At 36.6% G+C, this 18,699-nt stretch overlaps 1 long non-coding RNA gene across 1 annotated transcript; it reads right to left on the reverse strand.

Moving 5' to 3' along the window:
* Nucleotides 1-15,118: 15,118 nt before the first annotated feature.
* On the reverse strand, nt 15,119-18,347 carry LOC106030835 (uncharacterized). Its single transcript, XR_001203970.3, has 3 exons — nt 17,535-18,347; nt 17,344-17,444; nt 15,119-15,677 (listed from the first exon to the last, which is right to left on the reverse strand). It is a non-coding gene; the product is annotated as an uncharacterized lncRNA (long non-coding RNA).
* Nucleotides 18,348-18,699: the final 352 nt, after the last annotated feature.

Genomic DNA, 18,699 nt, shown 5'->3' on the forward strand with positions numbered 1-18,699 from the left:
CAATGTTGAGTGTATTTTATTAAACGTATCTACACAATAACCTTGAAGGACTAAAGCTTAAGCCTATTAAATTACTAAACATCCAAGTTCCGTGGTGAATTTAAGAGGCTTGGTTCTGTTTGGAGGGATACAGGCATGGATTACCAGCTGCACAGATTATAAAATCACTATTGCTCATTCATGCAAACTCTGGTTTGAATAATCACGCCTAACTTCAAAACCTATCAGAAACTCCCTTTATCTGAAAATGTGAACAAGAGGTCTGTGAGAATGGTATCCAGAGGTCTTCCTGTCACAGCTGAACTGATAATGTTGTAAGGAAAAGGAGTTTCATCATTCTGTTTCTTTGTGGAATAGTAATATCATACCACAAATTATATCAGCCAGACTGTGATAATTTTTGGGCAGTTTTTTCATCCTTGTACCTGTCCAAATGCTCTGTGATTATCATACAACATCTTAGGTGCAATTCACTGGACATGTATACATATTCAGCATCTGTATTTTACAGAAGGGGAATATGAGGCTGTGCTATCAAACGATGATTTCAAGGTATTTCAAGGAAATGCCGAAGACATGAGACTCTTGTTCAAGCTTCGTGCTTATTTTCATTTATTTGTTTTAGTTGACCTCATTGTTTATAACATTATAAGGAAAACAAAACAAAACAACAACAACAAAACCACACCAAAATCCACACAAAACATTTTCTTCACGTTCAAAAGCTTGCTAAAATACTTATTACCTTATCAGATGTAGACGCTCTGGGTTTGATCATGGAATAGTAGAGATTCCCACTAACTGCTAATTTCAGTTCTAGGAATTAATAAGAATTTACAAGAGGAAATGCATAGTTAATCTTTTGCCAAATCAAATCACAGCCTTTCTTTCTCCATTTATCCTTTACCGTTAACTGTCATGAAAAATCCAAAGAAAATGATTTGCTTATTATTCTTTAGGGGGAAAAAAAAAAGCAATTTAAGAAGTATTAATAGCCAAATAGACATAATTTAAAGGAGCATTAGGAGAGGAAGTGTGTGAAAACCAAATGTAAAGACAGTGTTTCCTATAGGAAATATCAAGTCATCCAGAAGAAAGGAAGATTGTTCTTTTCAGTGTCCATATGTTGGGTGCAGAGGAGATGGTTCTGCAGGCATGCTGTTTTCCCTGGGGAAGTGTGAGTGGACGCCAGGCAGCCTTTCACTAGTCCCTAACTCCACTTTTCCTCAGGCTTTAGCCACCATTCACTGAAAAGATCTCTCCCTAGACTGACAAGCCTGTTGGAAAAGATGTTCTTGACCCCTCTTGTCTGATACAGCCGCTCACTCCCTAGCAGTCATCATTTCTCAAAGAGGATACAGTTCAAGTGTGATAGAGCTCAGGTCGTATGGCTAAACTACTTATTCAATAATCTGATATTTCAGTGTGTATAACTCTAGAATTGAATAACAGTGTTTAACTATTTGGTTCTCCTCGGGCTTTTAGCCCATAACTACTATCAGAACATATTGTCTTTACTATTACATAATAAAAGACGATACATATACTTGCTATTACCTTCTGCAGCTGTTAAAACAACTAGCAAACTTTTCATCTAACCATCCTGAATACTATATACTATAAAACAAGCTAGTATTTGTATTACAATTCTGACAAAGATTTATTTATTTATTTATTTTTCTCTAGTGATTCCTGCTGCCTTCAATTTATTCAAATATAAAGAGAGAATAGGATTGGACTCTTCAGCATAGAATCAGGCAATGTTCTACAAGCATTATTCTCCCTGCAGTTTTTCAATATTATGTACCAGATTCTCAAAACTGATAGATACGAATGCTTGAATTTTGTAGTTTTTTTAGTTTCCTAAAAAAATGCATCCAGACATCTTCCTAATTATGTACTAGTCTTATAGCTTTGGAGTCACCATGGAGCATCGGCCTTGAGTGCTTTACTCCCTCATGTTCATTAACATATCTTCAATTCATGAGCCAGGTCACATTAGTAAATGGAGGACCCCTTCATAGGAAATATTCAAAGAACATTTTGAAAGACTGCATTTCCTTTGGAAATATTGTCATCTGAATGATTTGAAAAGTCTGGTCCATTTAGAATAATCTTTGGGAACTTCCTTTCCTTTTATGAAGGTAAATCAGGAATAATTTAAAAGTAAAGTACCTTTAGAAAATTCAAGTCATATGCTTTCATCTTCACGACCTCATAATTAACTTTCCATTGTGAGATCTCCTCAGGTTATAGCTACTGATTAAGAGGGGAAAGGTTGAGGAGAAAGTGAAGGGCAGGGAATTACATGCTCCCTTTCCTTTTACAGGCACTTCCTTTACAGCAGGTATGATAAATACCAACCTTTATTCATGTTACAGATCTGAATTGGTGCCATATGATGATGAATTCCGATACAAAGACAAGGCAGGACCTGATTAAGAGTTGTAAAAAAATGTATGAACACAGATGGAGAGAGAGAACTTGAAATTGGAAGATGGCAGGGACAGCTGACAGCATTACGTTTCCAATGAAGAGGGAAAAAGGAAACGTTTTGGGGAGGTGGGGAGAAAGACAGAGAGAGAAAGAGAAACTGTTCTTTTAGCCCTCTGACACCCACACTTCAATCTGGGAAAAAAAATAAATATAAATATAAAAATAAAAATAAAGCTTATTTTGATCCTCTTCTATGGTTCTGTGTAATGTAACAGAGATGAATCACATGCAGGAAGCTGTTTTGACTTCCTGCACATCAGCATATCCACTTGCCTTTGCAAGGTATATATTCTGAAGGAAACACTGAAGGAAACATATTCATCTCTATTTATGTGCATGTATCTCCTTCTCAAAATTTTTTACTCCATCAGAACTCCTATGAACATATATAGGAGCTTTCCTAGGTAAATTCTAAGGCTTTGAACTGAAATATCTCCTGCCAACGTTCTGAAACAGCTAACAGACTCATATTGGCTCAGACACAGCCTGAAGTAAAGGTTACTGTAGTTCTCCTAGCACAAAGGCAATCACAGAATCACAGAATCATCTAGGTTGGAAGAGACCTCCAAGATCACTGAGTCCAACCTCTGACCTAACACTAACAAGTCCTTCACTAAACCATATCACTAAGCCCTACATCTAAATGTCTTTGAAGACCTCCAGGGATGATGACTCAACCACTTCCCTAGGCAGCCCATTCCAATGCCTAACAACCCTTTCAGTAAAGTTCTTCCTAATATCCAACCTAAACCTCCCCTGGTGCAACTTTAGCCCATTCCCCCTCGTCCTGTCACCAGGCACGTGGGAGAATAGACCAACCCCCACCTCTTTACAGCCTCCTTTAAGGTACCTGTAGAGTGCATAGAATCATGGAATGGTTTGAGTTAGAATGAACCATTAAAGATGAAGATTAAGATTAAGATTAAAGAACCATTAAAGGCAGGGATACATTTTGCTAGGTCAGGTTGCTCAAAGTCCATCCAACTTTACTATGAACACTTCCAAGGACGGGGAATCCCCACAACTTCATTGTTCCAGTGTCCAGCCACCCTAATAGTAAATAATTTATTCTTTCTATCTAATCTAAATATACTGTCTTTTAGTTTTAAATTGTTATCCCTTGTCCTGTCATTACACACAAACTGTCAAAGAGCCTCACTTCAGATTTCTTGTAGGTCCCTGTTAGGTACTGGAAGGCCATAATAAGGTCTCCCTGAAGGTTTCTCTTCTTCAGGCTAAATAACCACAAGTATCTCACACTTTCTTCATAGAAGAGGTGTTCTAGCCTTCTGACAGTTTTTGTGGCCTTCCTCTGAACCCACTATAATAGGTCCGTGTCAAAACTTAGAGACTCATCCTTGCAGTGAAACATCTTCTGGTTTTCTTTTTGTCTGTTGTTGGTTTTGTTGTTGTTGTTTAGTTTTTCCCTCCTGAGGATAACACTGTAATGTTGATAAAAACATAAAATTAAAATTTATGTCATGTCCTCAGTATTGTCTCCTTACTAAACAGTAAGGGCTGGAGTTTCCCCCAAACCCTATGTTAAACAAAGGAGTAAATGAAAACATGGGTATTTTTGGTTACAAAGTTACAAAGTAAGGATAATGTCTTTAGAATAAGTAAGGGTTTGTTCAAGTGATGTATAGCCATGTGGTTCTAGGCAGATTGGTATTCTGCTGAAGCATTTTAGGCATACTAAGTAATTATATTTAAAAATAAAATAGGAAGTATTGGGGCATCTTGACAGTTCAGTAACAGAAAAAAATGGACCAGAAACTATCCTTCAGTTTTGCTGGTTAACCTCATTCAGCCTTTCAGTTACTATCTACTCTTTATTTTCAATGGTTGAGAAAAATCTTGACGCAGATGAATTTTCACCAAAACGAAATTAATTTTATCTTTACTGCAATGTGTTCTGTATAAAACTTTATCAAGGACTCTAGATACATAATTGAATTGCCTGCAAAGCTTGATGCATCAAATTTCTTCTGAGAGAGCATTTTGAAAAAATTATTCAATTTTAAAGGTTTTCTTTTCAATACTTCTCTGTCATTTCATTCCCTGCTGTTTCATACCGAGGTACTGTAATCAATAGACATGAATAAAAGAGCAACCATAAAGATGATTAAAGCTATTGATTCAGGGATTGAATATGCAGCTGGTGACAAGATTAATAGGACTGCAATGCTGATAGCAAATGGTTATATTTGCTAGCAGGGATATAAGGCCAGTGACAAGACTGTAGCATCCACTATGAGCAATAAACAGAAAATATGCTATACTAACAGTTTTGTTAACATGTGAATTAATACTAGCTTTATTTTATTATTATCCCAGTGTTTGATATAGGCCCTTCATTTATGTCTTGTTTTTCTTCTAATGCTTCTCTTTCAAAAGGTATGCCACAGGGAATACATCAGATATAGTGGATGGATTGAAGAGTCTATTGTAAAAATGAAATTATTTATAAATTTTGCCTTGAAGTTCTTTGCTCTGGCTTTGAGAAAGTCAGTTGACTTTACCATAATTACTCTGTTCTTAATTCAAAAACCTTTTAATTTATTTGGAAGTAGTCCAATGAATTCCCCACCAGTAGCTGGTGAATTAGGCACTTTCTGTCAACAGGACTCATTTCAACCTCCTTTGCAATACTGATTCTGTGAATCAACTCAGAGAACAAAATTAATCTGATCATAGTTTAGCACATGGTGACTGTTCTTCTGTGTCTACAGCTTGCATTTTCTATAAAAGTGGTTCCTAAAAGCCTATTTTCTATTTTAGCCCTGTACATTCATACCCAGTCCATGGATGTTGTCAGGCTGAAGTTCCCGCACTGAGTTTCCATTGCCAGGGTTGAGTCTCCTCATCTTTTCTGTTAGTTAACACAGAATACACCATGTGAAACAAAGATTGTAGCTTAGGGGGCACATTTATCAATAAAGGCAGTAGATGTTTAGGTGCTACAGCTTCTGTTAGCAATTATTTGCGAGCATAAGGTGGAAGAGAAGCTGAAAATAATGTTCTTTTTATTTAATCTACAACTTCACTGTAAGAGCCAACTAAAATAATAATAAAAAATAATAATATCAGTTTTATAAAAGTAAGCCAAGGGAGAACATTAACTCCAAATTATATTACAGATTTGCCATTGCATTGCTTGGGAAAGGAAGAGAGTTTACATGTGAGATCACAGAGAGTAATGAATCAAGGTTAGAAAAAAATAGCGCATGTGTATATTTCTGTAGATAGATAGGTAGATTTCAGAGGATCTTGATCGTTATATTCTTTTGTAAAGGTTTGTGTTAGATTTCAATGGAAAATCTCAATTAAACATGCAAACATCTATACACCACATTAACTGTTTCCTTAGATATATTCTCAATGCATGTTAATAGTCTCATTTAAAACTTCTCTTGTTATAAATCTAGAAGAATAAAAGGTTGACGTAACCTCTTAATGAATAAATAAATAAATAAATAAATCTCCACTGGATTCCTGGAGTGGAACTACAATTTTTTGAAGGCTACAATGTCTAAATAGACCACTCCAGGAATGAAGATTTTTTTGGCATCTACCTAATTAAGTTAAAAGTTAATAAATTCCCTCGGCTGCTCCTTTCTTCAGGAAGCATGTGAAAAATGCACTGAAGCAAGGAAGTTCAAGGTTTCAGTATCTGCTGCCCTTGGTCTTTCCCAGAAATTCTTTAGCTGATTACATGCTTCTCCTTTCAACAACATAAGCTTTGTATCCCATGTTTTGTAAAGGATCATTTCCCTAACCAGCCTCTCTAAGGCCACTCGTGGTCAGTTGGAAAACTTAGCATCTGGATGTATTTCTATCACATACATTTAAAGTGCCCAAGGGAATGAATTTTCCTTTGAATTATTTTAACAAAAGTAATCTTTATAGACATCCTTATGATCTTACAATTTTTTTTCTTACATACAAGATTTGAAATTCTTTCAGATTTCTGTGCTTCCTTTGCAATTTTTATTTTATTTTGTGAATTAATCCACTTGTCCCTTTTAGTTAGCAATGACAGTCAATGAATAGTAGACATTTCATGTAACTGAACAGTAGTGACCTATAAACTGTGTTTACTGTGGCATATTTAGAATGCTATACTTCATAATAAGATTCAAGTTCTGAGTTTATCCTTGTGTCAGCTCTACACTGGTACAAACCCATTAATTTTTGATTAAATTATGCCTTATGCCTAATTTATGTCAGTGTAATTGAGGAGGATTAGGGCTTAATTATAATTATACATAATTATCCATAATTATAATAAATGCCAACATTAAGTCAAAATAGTACGGCTAAACTGTTGGGGATCCAAACTGAGATGATGAGTCGCAGTACTTAGAGATGTCAAGCACCTGCAATACACGTTGAAGTTATAATGGAAACCTGCTCCTAAATGTTGCACTTTGGAATCACAAAATTAGAAGTTCAAAACTGGTACAAACTTTGGACTATGAAAGGACCACAAAACTATTCAAATGCCTAAAAATTACTCTTGCAACTAAAGGACAGAATGGTTCATTTCTTTTCACCAATATTTTACCTTTAGTGATCATATTTACATACGACCTTAAGAAGAGTGATTAAAAACAAACCTGAATAAAGGTTTTGCAGGGATGCTGCTAACATATGATTTATATAGTAAAATATGATATATAATAGTAAAAAATAAAAGATTAAGAGGGTGAAAACGTTTAGACTGAGGATGCAAGACAAGTCAATGAAACGACTACTATCCTTTATTTAAAATATAAATGTGAATACCTTCTATTTCCTCCAGCCAATAAATAATCTGCTTTCTAATATATTTCCAGAGGCTTCATATCCATTTTAAATAAAACCTCTCCTGGGTGAGCAGGGGTTCATTAACAATTTCAGGAAAAGATCTCATCTTTCTTTTTTACCACTGGAAAAGAATATGGCACATAGGTTTTGCCCCTGGAGGTATTCCTAGAAAAGCCATCTCTCAAATTTAAGAATTCTTATTATCCTTATCAGTATAAAGATCACACATTTTTATAATATTGAAAGTTCAATCTTCACTCTGGGACTTACACTGAGTTTTTCTTGTTCTTCAATTTTTGATGTCATTGCATCAATTGCTTTACCTTTAGAAATGAATTTGCATAATATGCCATGTAATCACTGTATGATCTGAATTCTCTTGTTTTCACTTCCATCTCCACTTCACTAGAATTTAAATATTTTCGTATGCTCTCCTCCTTAATATTCTGCATCTATCTATCTATCTATCTATCTATAAAATAGTCTCTTTCCAAATTAGGGTACTTCCATGTCTCCCTCCCATCACTGTAATAGTATCCAAAGAGGCCCATTAATTAGGATATTAAGCCCTGGACTGATTCTTTGTGTCAGGAGGTACCAGGAGGGTTCCCCTAATCACTGAGATGATTAGTGAACTTTTAAGTAAAGGATGCTCTTTGTACACCTCCTTCCTTTTCTTAATACAAGAAATTGTAGTTCAGAGTGATTGCAGTTTGTGTTGCCTATGTAAATTAGCTGTAGCCAGGGTAAATGTAATGAATGTGGTCCTTCTGGGGACATTTATACCTTTCCAGTCCCTTACTTAAAATTCAATCCTGAATTGAAACTAGGGACCGGTTCTCCTGGGAGCAGCTCTTTCTAAGGAGGAGATAGCCATCTATCCTATTACACTGTGGTGTTTTCTCTGCGTATGGTCTAGAACAGAAGTACTAAATCCTTGCATGTGTTTTTAGGGTATAATGAAGTCTGAGATCTAGATTATTTTGCAGCTTCCTCAAATTTAGGAAAGCTGAACATGGAGTGAAGTGTCTGGGCCACAAAGACAGCTCGTATTAAAACTAAACAGTCAACATCAATCTTTCAAATTGTAGAGAAAAGCCCTCAGCTTTGGAATACCTATCTGGATTCTTTCTGTTGATTTATTATTACTATTTTTATTTTTTGTTTTATTCTTACTCTTGGGATATAAAACACAGCTTAAAAGAAACTAATTTCTGCACTCCAGAAATGTTTTCAGCAAATTTATGTGTTTGTCTTGATCCAAAACAAAGAATGGAAAAACCTCAAAAAAGTTTGTGGATACGTACTTACTTTTGATTAATTCTTCTTTAAATATTGCATTTTATTTTTGATTTTTATGGTAATTTCAACCTGGAAAATGAATCTTTAGATTAAAAAATATTGAAATACAATATTTTGCACAAGTAATGTTTAACGTTCATATAAAAGTTTTTTGTTTGTTAGTTTGTTTTTGTGTTTTTGTTTTAAGTTTCCATGTGAAGTTTTAATTTAAAGGAAAACGAATTTTTAACTGGAATATATTTCCCAGGGAAATTCCAGGTCAGTCCACCTTAAATATTTTCTTAATTAATATGTGAAAAATGTATTCTTTCCATTGCATTTGAAATTTTTTATCTCCATGAAATATTTTACCTAAGAAGTCTTGATACCTCTTTTCTAGTAAACCCATTAGAGGAAAAAATGTAACTATTTTTATTTTTTATTTTTACGTACTGTACAGTGCTGTATAAACGGTAATGTTTAATTTATTAACACGGCCATCTCACAGAAAATTATAGCTAGTTTCTAGCAGCAATGAAAAGGTTAATCTTCTAGTAAATTAGATGTATAACAAGGGAAGCCGATTAGGAAAAAGAGGAGCCCAGTCATTGACCTTACAATGCTTCTTTATCTTTTACATTCATCTTTCAGGCTTGGCCAGCACTGCAAAATAAAGCCAAAGCTATGGTACAAGTATTGTATTCCTAGAGGAACAGCATATTGCTTGTATATGCTTGGGTGCTTTTTTTCTGTGAGCTTCTGAATCATATAAGAACAAGTTTATTCATATATTTACCCCTTATTTAACATGCTTACTGAATGGGCAGGAATCTTCTTAAAGTATAGAAATACTAAGATGTAGCTGACACAGAATCAGATGAAAATCTTAGCTTCATTTTCCAAAGAAATGGGCAAACATATGGTATGTCATCAGAAAACAAGTGCAGAACACACATTTTGGTAGCTCTGTGAGTTAATACAGCATCATGCCAAAACTCATGAAATATAATGTTGTTAAATATTCTGTTTTACAGAAAAATGACTCAGAAAAAAAAAAGAAAAAGACTTAATACTGCATAAGTGGGATACTCTCATTGTTAAAAAATCAAACAAATAAAAAAAATCGTGTCTTGATGAGATATTTGTCCTAATTTTTCTCTCATCACCCTCATTTCTTTATATAATTTTTAATATATTGTCTTGAGACATATCAGTAAAGCCAGCTGGACTTTGATACTGCCATTTTGGGGTGGAAAACTAGTTCTTCAGTGACAAAAACATTTCACCCATCAATTTGTTATACATTTTATTTTTTCCTCCCCCGTAAAAGAACTAAAAGTTTCCTTTGGTAGAAAGAATAAAGGAATTGTTGACATTAGCTCTCTACATTGTTCAGCTATAACCTGCACTTGCTTCCCTCTTTTCAAAAGCTATTGTATAAAATTGTTGTACTTATGATGTGATCCTCTCAACAGCACTGTTTACTGTGTCATTTACATTTTACTAACTGGTAGTTAGCTCCGTGGGAAGCTAACAAGCCATCACAGTCATAAGGTGAATGCTGCTTGCATGCAGGTTCAACGGTTGTTGGTATCCTGTACAGTTACTCTTCTTAGAAGGAAACCGAAATAATAATAATAATAAATAATAATAATAATAATAAAAAGAGCAGAAAAGCAGAAAAAGAAGAGAAAATTTTGGAAAAAATCTTGAGGTCAGCTTCTCTTTTATATTCTGTCTTGATGGCCTGGCTCTTTTTTGCTCCCTTGTCTTATTTAATATTAAAGTCCAGAGTTTTACAAAAAGGAAAACAAAACAAAAGACACCTTACAGATTTCTTCATTAACATTATCCTTTTCTTCTCCTTCAATCTTCTATTCATGTATTCTACAATGCATAATTATTATTTAGAAATTTTCTTTAGAACATAAAATGCCCATTACTTTGTATGTATAGGATCTTATGCCTGACTGGGGTCTCTGGGCAATGCTGTAAAATTAATTAACTGCAAAGATAATCCTGATAATTACACTGAGGTTTAGTCAGAATGAACTGCATTTACCCAACATGCCAGGCCATTAATGAGTTGAATTTTCATAATAAAATAATCTCTGTTATATGCCAAGGTTGTGCATAAATGTCCCAAACTATGAAATTACATATGAAAACTAAGGAAAGAAAAAAAAAATCTTGCTAGAATTACAGTGATTTTTCAGTTCCTCTGAAGTAGCCAACATGCTGGGCTTCCTCATATCTGGGTAACACTGGGATGGGGTCATTTCAATTTAACTATATTTGTCAAATATATGTTGAATCCAGATCTGACACATGGTGTTCCCAGCATGCATCTGACATAACTCATGAAGACCTGGGCTAGAAACCAATGCTATCTGTGTACAAAGATCAGCACCGCTATTTTTTTAGAAGATATCTCAATCAGCAGGGGACACCGCTAACTTTCCCCCCCCCCCCCCCCCCCCCACAATGTGCCCTCATTGCTTGTGTGTTTGAATAACCAGACATTTGAGTGATCCTTTCATCTCTTCTAGGGGGTTTGCAGGGACTCGCTGAACTAGGATGACAGGATTTGGAACCTGAGAGTTGGTGCTCTTTGTTTGTTGTGGCCTATCATCAGTCAATTCCAGTGTGTAGGTTAATAAGGCTTAAACTTTAAAGGAACGGTGAGCACCTGATTGACAAGCCTGTGAATAAAAGTGCAGTGGGAAGTTTTGTGTTTGTGAAGTTAACATTCAGAGACACAACTGAAGTCTAAAATGAGTTGCAATCAGTTATATTAATGCAGGAAATCTCATTAGATGATTTCATGTCACTTTCTGGGCAACTTTTTATGATTTCATATACAAACCTAAAGTAATTCTCATCTGGATGGTAGTTTGACTTTATTTAACATTAGAGTTTTTCTGTTGGTTGTTGTTGGATTTTTATTTGTTTATTTATTATTAAATATAAGGGTGTAACAGAAATCCAACAGCCACCAAGAACAACATATAATAGCATTGGAAGTCTTGCTATCAGGATAAAAATAAGTAATTTGTTGCTCTACACCTACTTAGAGGGTAAAAACAGTGAATAGCACTCCAAGTTTTCCTTAATATGTACTTCAGACGCTTTTTATTTTTAACAAGTAAAAGACAGTGAGTGCATACCGTGCTTGAGAAATTATTCTTCTAAGAATTTCAAAGGAGCCTATGGGAGTGTGGTGTCCAAATCATAGTAACTTTCAATAGGATCCATATGCTTTTTATTTGTGTTACTGTTTTGAAAATTACAGCCTTAGTTGTCTATTCCTTTGTGTATAATTCTAGAGCTAGTTGAAAATCTTTGAGCTGACTTCTACCAAGCAATGCAATTCCATGAAAACCAAAACACTGTTAAGAAACTGGCAATGCCAGAAATGCTGATTTTTTTATTACTATTATTATTATTTTTTTTAAACTGGAAAGTCTTTAATAAAGTGTTTCAACTTTATTATTACATTTTAGCTATATAATAACATCAATTTGGGAAGTTAAAAATACTTTTGATTTGATAATGTTAATAGTGTATCACAGGTATAAAACAATCTATTTTATGTAAACATTAAATGTTCAATAATTAATATTTAATATTATACTAATTCAAAATAATTGAAGTAACAACTCCCCCCCACACACACACACCAACACCCGTGAATTTCTGCTCTGCTAAAGACAAGATTTTTTGTTTTGCATCAAAAATATGAGAAAGCATGGAATAGTATAATTCCAGGAATATTTCCTCTTGAAAGGTTATACCTGAGGTAGGTCAAAGTGTCTATTTGTATCTTTTTGTAATGCAAAATCCAATATTTCACACTTTAGAGAATACAAAATGAATGTATACATAAGTAAAGGGGGCTGGTTGGGGATTTCTTACCAAAGTGACTGTTGGAATTTGATTTTCTATAAGAATGTGCCATTTTGACAACATTTTCAATCAGATAGGTTTCTCAGACACATGTTGGAATTTAGTGCCAAAACCAGGAGGAAAAAATCTCCAGAGTACATTTGGAATACCAAGTTCCAGTGCCAAAAAATATGGAATGGGTCTGATTTCAAAGTGTTTCCTTGACTTTTCTTTTTATATGGCATGTATATAACTGCAGGACAAATGGGAAGCTACTTCTAAATATTTAGCAAGAATAGTGTTTTGTCTATACATATTGAACACCATTGAGCTCAATGAAACCAACAGAACATCTGAGCTAGGAAACTAGAACATTGCAGCTGTTGTGGATAACATCTTCTTGCATATATTGTCTTCTGGGCAAGGGAAGAAGGACTGGAGAAGAATGGGATGCTTTCTGTTCTTATGTTATTGTCCATCAAATTCAGTATATCTACTTGTAAAAAGCCACTGTTTTCTTCCTGTATTACAGAGGTGGAATCTGAGCACTAAGCACTGACTTACTGAATTTTAGGTTTCTGTACCAAGACATTTCAATAACGATTTGGATCAGGCTCACATTGTTTGTGCTGTAAAAAGCATACACATCTATTTCTGTCCAGGACAACTTTAACAGAAATATAGTAACATTAATTGAATTCCGAACACAACACCTCCTCCCCCCCAATGGCTTACTGTCAACAGAAGGCATGAAGGTTGTCCAATCTATAATGTCCCAGAGCTGTGATAAAATATTTTTATGTAATACATGAGTTATAGATTCAAACTTCAGAAGGGAATGGGTTTAGGTCCACCACTTCCTGGACAAGTAATATAACTAGCTCGATGTTATATGAAGGGTTAAGGAAACACTCATTTAGATGTATGATGGTGTTGAACTCTGCTAATACAAAATCCTCTATCCTACTGATTGGCATCAATCATTTGAACCAGAGACTGGTTCTGCTGTGGAGTCAGTTGATCAGTTTTCCCATGGGGATCAACCCATGCAGGTCCTGTTAGGAGAGAAAGCCTGTTGTTTCAGCGAGGTAGAGATCAGCTGTTGTAATGAATCATTTAACATTCTGTATATGGTATACAAAATTATATTAATTAAGCTCCTTGTATTTGTCTGAAGCTATGAAGATGTGTTCATGCTCCTCTTTCAAATCACAAGTGTTATGGAAAAAAATGGGCTGTTGCCCTGTCCTTTAGATGGTTTTTTAACAGAATGAGGACTGTTTGACTACACACCTCTGAACAGAAGAGGGTTTCACATTTTCTTTCTGAGTGAACATAAACACATAATTTTCAGGTTCATTCAGGAACTTCATCACTAGAGATTGAGTGACAGAAGCTCAGATGTGGCCCTGCTTCTAGATGTAATATTAGCTGCCACAAGCTCCACTCTGCATGTAGGATATTTGGGTGAATTTTCATGGGTGCCTTACTCTCTCCATTGCATATGTTTTGCCTTAGCCTAATCTAAGCAGTCTCAATCACCCTGCTAGTGAGTGTCTGGAGCTGACTATTGAAGATGGCACAAAAATATCCAAGAGCCTCATACCAGACAAAATCTGCTTCTGGTCACCTGCCACACAGACATTTCAGCTGTACTTGAACCACTTGCAAAAAGTGATTTGTTATCAACAGTTTCTCCTCCTCTTGTTGCTCCCTTCCTTCCCCCCTGAGCCCCCCACCAATTTGGCAAACTGTTTATAACAAAGCACCCAAGGTAACATCATCTCTCAGTAGAAAATGTTTCTTGCTTTTTCTTATTGAGGAAATGAAATCACATTATTTCTTCATTTAATAACCGTAAATGAAGAGAAGACTCTTAGGGCTGTGGGATACTTAAAATTGATTATATTGAGTTTCTTTGAATCCCCAGGATTCGAAGTCTGGAGCATTCCTCTCACTCTAAATTGGCATGGGCTAGGTTAGGTTATCTGACTGAACCCTGGCACTTGTGCTCGAGAGTCAGTGCCTTTGATTCATGAAGCTTTGGCTTGGATACAAGCATCCCTGTTACCTCTTGCACTGAGGATCTGGCACAACCCCTGTTGATACTTCCATGAGGACATACAATGTTCCAAGCCTCCCCCACTGTGTAGACAATTCCTTAGTGGGACAGGCTTTCCAAACACATTGTTTCAAAGAAATGAATCACTCATTCGTGAAAAATGAAAAAAAATGAGCACAAATACCATCAAAGCAATTTCAGGGGTTTGCCGCCCACATCACTGACATCATGCTGCCAGCTAGAGAGCACTGAATAGGGCTCCTTACAGAGTCCATCAATGCCACTCTTTAAATGGCAATTGCCTGAAGGGGTTGCTGGTTTGTGATATGAGGTACTTCTTCCTTAGCAGGAGAAAGGCAGCAGAGGCTCGGATTTTAGCGTAAGCCCCCTCAGATGGCAACAAAACACAGTTGCTTGGCTTGCCAGGATGTCTCTTTTTCAAAGGACTCTGGTCTGTTTGTGGAAGGCAATTAATTTATACTGGAATGAAATATATATATATTTAAAAAAAAAAAGGAAAAAATATCTGATCATCAGAAGGAACTTCCATTATTAAACTGGAGATTAGTTGGACGGGAGAAAAAAAGAGGGTTTCTTATCATTTATGGACCAATTAAAACAAACCCAAGTGAGGTCTGTCTAAGCTAATTCCAGTGCTGGTGTGCTGGGGCGTGTGATACATGGATACACTGAGCTGCCTGGACCCCAGCCAGTTCACATTTGATGCACTGTTCCCACATCAGACAGTGCCATGCCCAAGCTAATAAGCCCTGCCGAGAAAATGCAGTGACAGGTCACTGTGGCACAGTGCTGCCTTACATCTACAGTCTGGACTTCATGGCATGAGTTTCCATTAGTTGTGGGATTTCTACATCAAGTCCATTTTATGGCATAGACTACTTTTCAGTAATTCTGTACTTTGAGGTCTTTTACAGCTCTGCATCTGTTTTTACGCACTCCTCTGTCTCATAACATCACCTTTCCACTGCTATGCCTGTCACATTTGCTTCTCAGAGAAATGGCTCTCAAGTTTTCCTGTGGTGGCCCTTGCTCCTGGAACATCCCTCTTGCATTTGTCCATAGGAAACTGCTTCTCCACACACCAGGTCTGCTGCGATGCTTTACTTCAGCCACTAAAAGCAACCTGGTAACAAACATAAGATAGCTGAATTATAATAAAAGAACAAAAAGCATAGCAGCAAAGGTTAAGAAATTGTAGTCTTTATATTACGTATAATGTCATGTTAGCCTCAGTCCCTACTTGCCTCTAATTATATCTGCACATTAGCTGCTCTGCAGATTTGAAGCAGGGAACATCTACCCTGGTGTGCAGCACAAGGGGACATTGACCTGCCTGGGGATTTTGAGCACTACAGCAATGCCCACAATTAAAAACTAGAAATTAAAACTGTCAGGAGTGATCTCTCACTGACCCAAAGTGGATGGATAGAATGATCAATGGTGTCTATCCCTTTTGTAATATCTGCCAGACAGTCCAAATTTATAACCAGCATAGGAAAACGGCTGCATATCATAACCATATGGCACTGAGAGTAAGCATTATTGTACAGTAGCACTGCACTAATTTAAGGTCTGTCACCACTTCCATTATGGGCCTGTGTTTCCAGCAATAAGAAACTCTCACACAAGCACTTATCCCAAGCTGAATATGATCTCTGCCAGTACAGGTCTTAGATCTATAGTTGCTTTAAACAATATTTTATTTAAATGGCTTGACAATTTTGTCATTACATAAGTTAAAGAAAGGTTTCATTTTTTCCCTCATGGTTCAAAATTCATTTTATTTAATACAATAAAACACCATGGTTTTGGAAATGGTTAGGCATATTCAATCTGCTATGGACAACATCTCTGATTGAAAGGAGTCATTAAGCACCTGGTGAATTTAAAAGCTACTGTATAACTATATTTATATAGTTATATTTACATTGAAAAACAAAATGTTGTTCCCCCCAGCCCCCCTTTGGAATTGCATACCAAAAAAAGAAGCCATATATATTTCTGTAGGAACTCAAAGTTTTCCTGAAATTACTCTGCATAAGGCTGGTCAGACGTGCTCCTATCATTTGAAAGAAAATACTATTTATCCTCCACCAGAATTAAGTCTGTGTCCCTTCTTGCTCATGTCTTAATGCCCCCAGACAGCAGAACTGGCATGTTTCTATCAAATGGGAAGCAGCTTTCTGGCACTGTAAATACAGGGGAAAAATCAGCAGTGGATCTACAAAGGTCCTTCAACCTGTCACAGGCAATATGTAAAGGTAGCCCCTGACCAATCTGAACAGCGGTCAAAGACATGCCCAGAAAAAAGAGGGCAAGTCTATGTGACCACCCCCTAACATCCCAGACACCAGCTGCCTTCAGCCCAGTGATTTCCTGAACTAGATGTTATTTCTATGTATTCTCAATGAATTTCAGTTCTGTGAACCCCTTAAAGCCATGCAAAATTGGAACAACCAGACTCATTCCCTTTTTTATGGGATACATATTTTTTGTTACTATAACTGGGTGCTGGCCTGTGAGTTCAGTCTGCTGCTGCAATGCAAACAACGATGATGGCATTACTTGGCAACAATTTCCCATGTCCCTGAGATGATTTGTTCTGATGGTCAGGGTCATTTTCCTCTGAGTCAAAACCTTATCCCCTGAGGGAGCTGCCTGATTATTAGTGACCTCCCTCCTCCTCCTCCCCTCTCCCCCCCCCCCCCCCAAAAAAAAAAACAACAAAAAACAAACAAACAAACAAAAAAAACATCAGAGGAGGCATCAGATTGGAGTATCTTTCTCACCAGAGAAAACAGGGGAATTGTCTATATGACCCCAAGTCTATGCAGAAATATCCCTGGGCTATATCCACATGAGCAAATGAAGTTGATCAATAGGAATGAATCTGTAGGAGAGAAATATTTGGTGCTGAGGCCCCACATCCAGACTTTACAGTACTTGGGAGAAGAAGGGAGAAGGGTTACACCAGCCTCACTGCGGTCTGATCCTGTGTCCTGATCGCCCCTCGGAGCTGCAGTGCACTCACTGGCTGGGCTGCTGGAGCATGTCTTCCCATTCATTGCCATCCGGGAGGAATCTAGCACCCACTCTCCAAGACTACCCCAAAATGCAAAACAAGGCACACAAAACTGGGACAATCCAGGTATCTGGTTTGATAGCTCACTCTTGACCCCTAAATTAAGCACCAATGCAGATACAGCCAAACAAATGAAGGGAACAGCCTGGCAATAGAGTCTAACCAGGCAGAAAAAGCACCCACACTGATTTGCCTGAGCTACATCACAGGGACCCAGCCCTGTACTGCTTTCCTCTGTGCAGAAATACATGAAGTGACAGCAGCTCTGCTCTCCTTCTCTTCTGCTGTTAAAGAAAGTGATTGCACCACCTCAGCTGGCAAAAACTGGTAGAATTTCATCAAAGTCAACAGTGTCCACCTGAGGCTGAATATCTGGTCTCTTCTTATTCAATGAAAAGAAAAAGCTGAAAGATTTTTAGCAAAAATGATGTGAAAGGCTACAAGAAGAAATATTTATTCAAGGAAACACAGCAAGATCACTGATAGCTTTTTTGTTTGTTTTGTTTGTGGTTTTGACTCTCCTGATGAAACAGAAGAATTGAGGAAGCAGGAGAGCTAAATATAGCCAGCAATGAAGAAACAGAGAGATAACTATGATCCAAGATCTGATTGTACATCACCATAACCAAGAAATTTCACTACACATAGAACTGAATTCTACATTTCTTTTTACCTCTGCTGAACACCTCCCCGCAGTGAAGTTGAGAAAGTTCAATTTCTCCTTCTGTCTCACTTTTAAAAAGTGAATCAAACAGCATAAGTTATCAAAGATACAAACCTGACCCCCTGCAACTATATTACAATGTAGCACCACCTTCTGGCTATTGAGAAACTGTTAGTGGCTACTTTACCTTTTTCCTTTTTAATGGGCATCTGTTTCTTAATTCCTTTGCTGCAATTTAAAATGAAAATATGGTAATTAGTTTTCATGGCTGCAGCTATTATAGCTATAGATGTTCTTAATAACAGCTGCTATTTTTCAAATAGTGCAGAGATTTCTAACATGGAGCAGTTGGAATTGTGCATCTCTGCCTTTACCGAAGGAGCAATGTTCATTTTTATG

Source organism: Anser cygnoides, chromosome 3, assembly GCF_040182565.1.
Source record: "Anser cygnoides isolate HZ-2024a breed goose chromosome 3, Taihu_goose_T2T_genome, whole genome shotgun sequence".
In the NCBI taxonomy this organism is placed as follows: domain Eukaryota; kingdom Metazoa; phylum Chordata; class Aves; order Anseriformes; family Anatidae; genus Anser; species Anser cygnoides.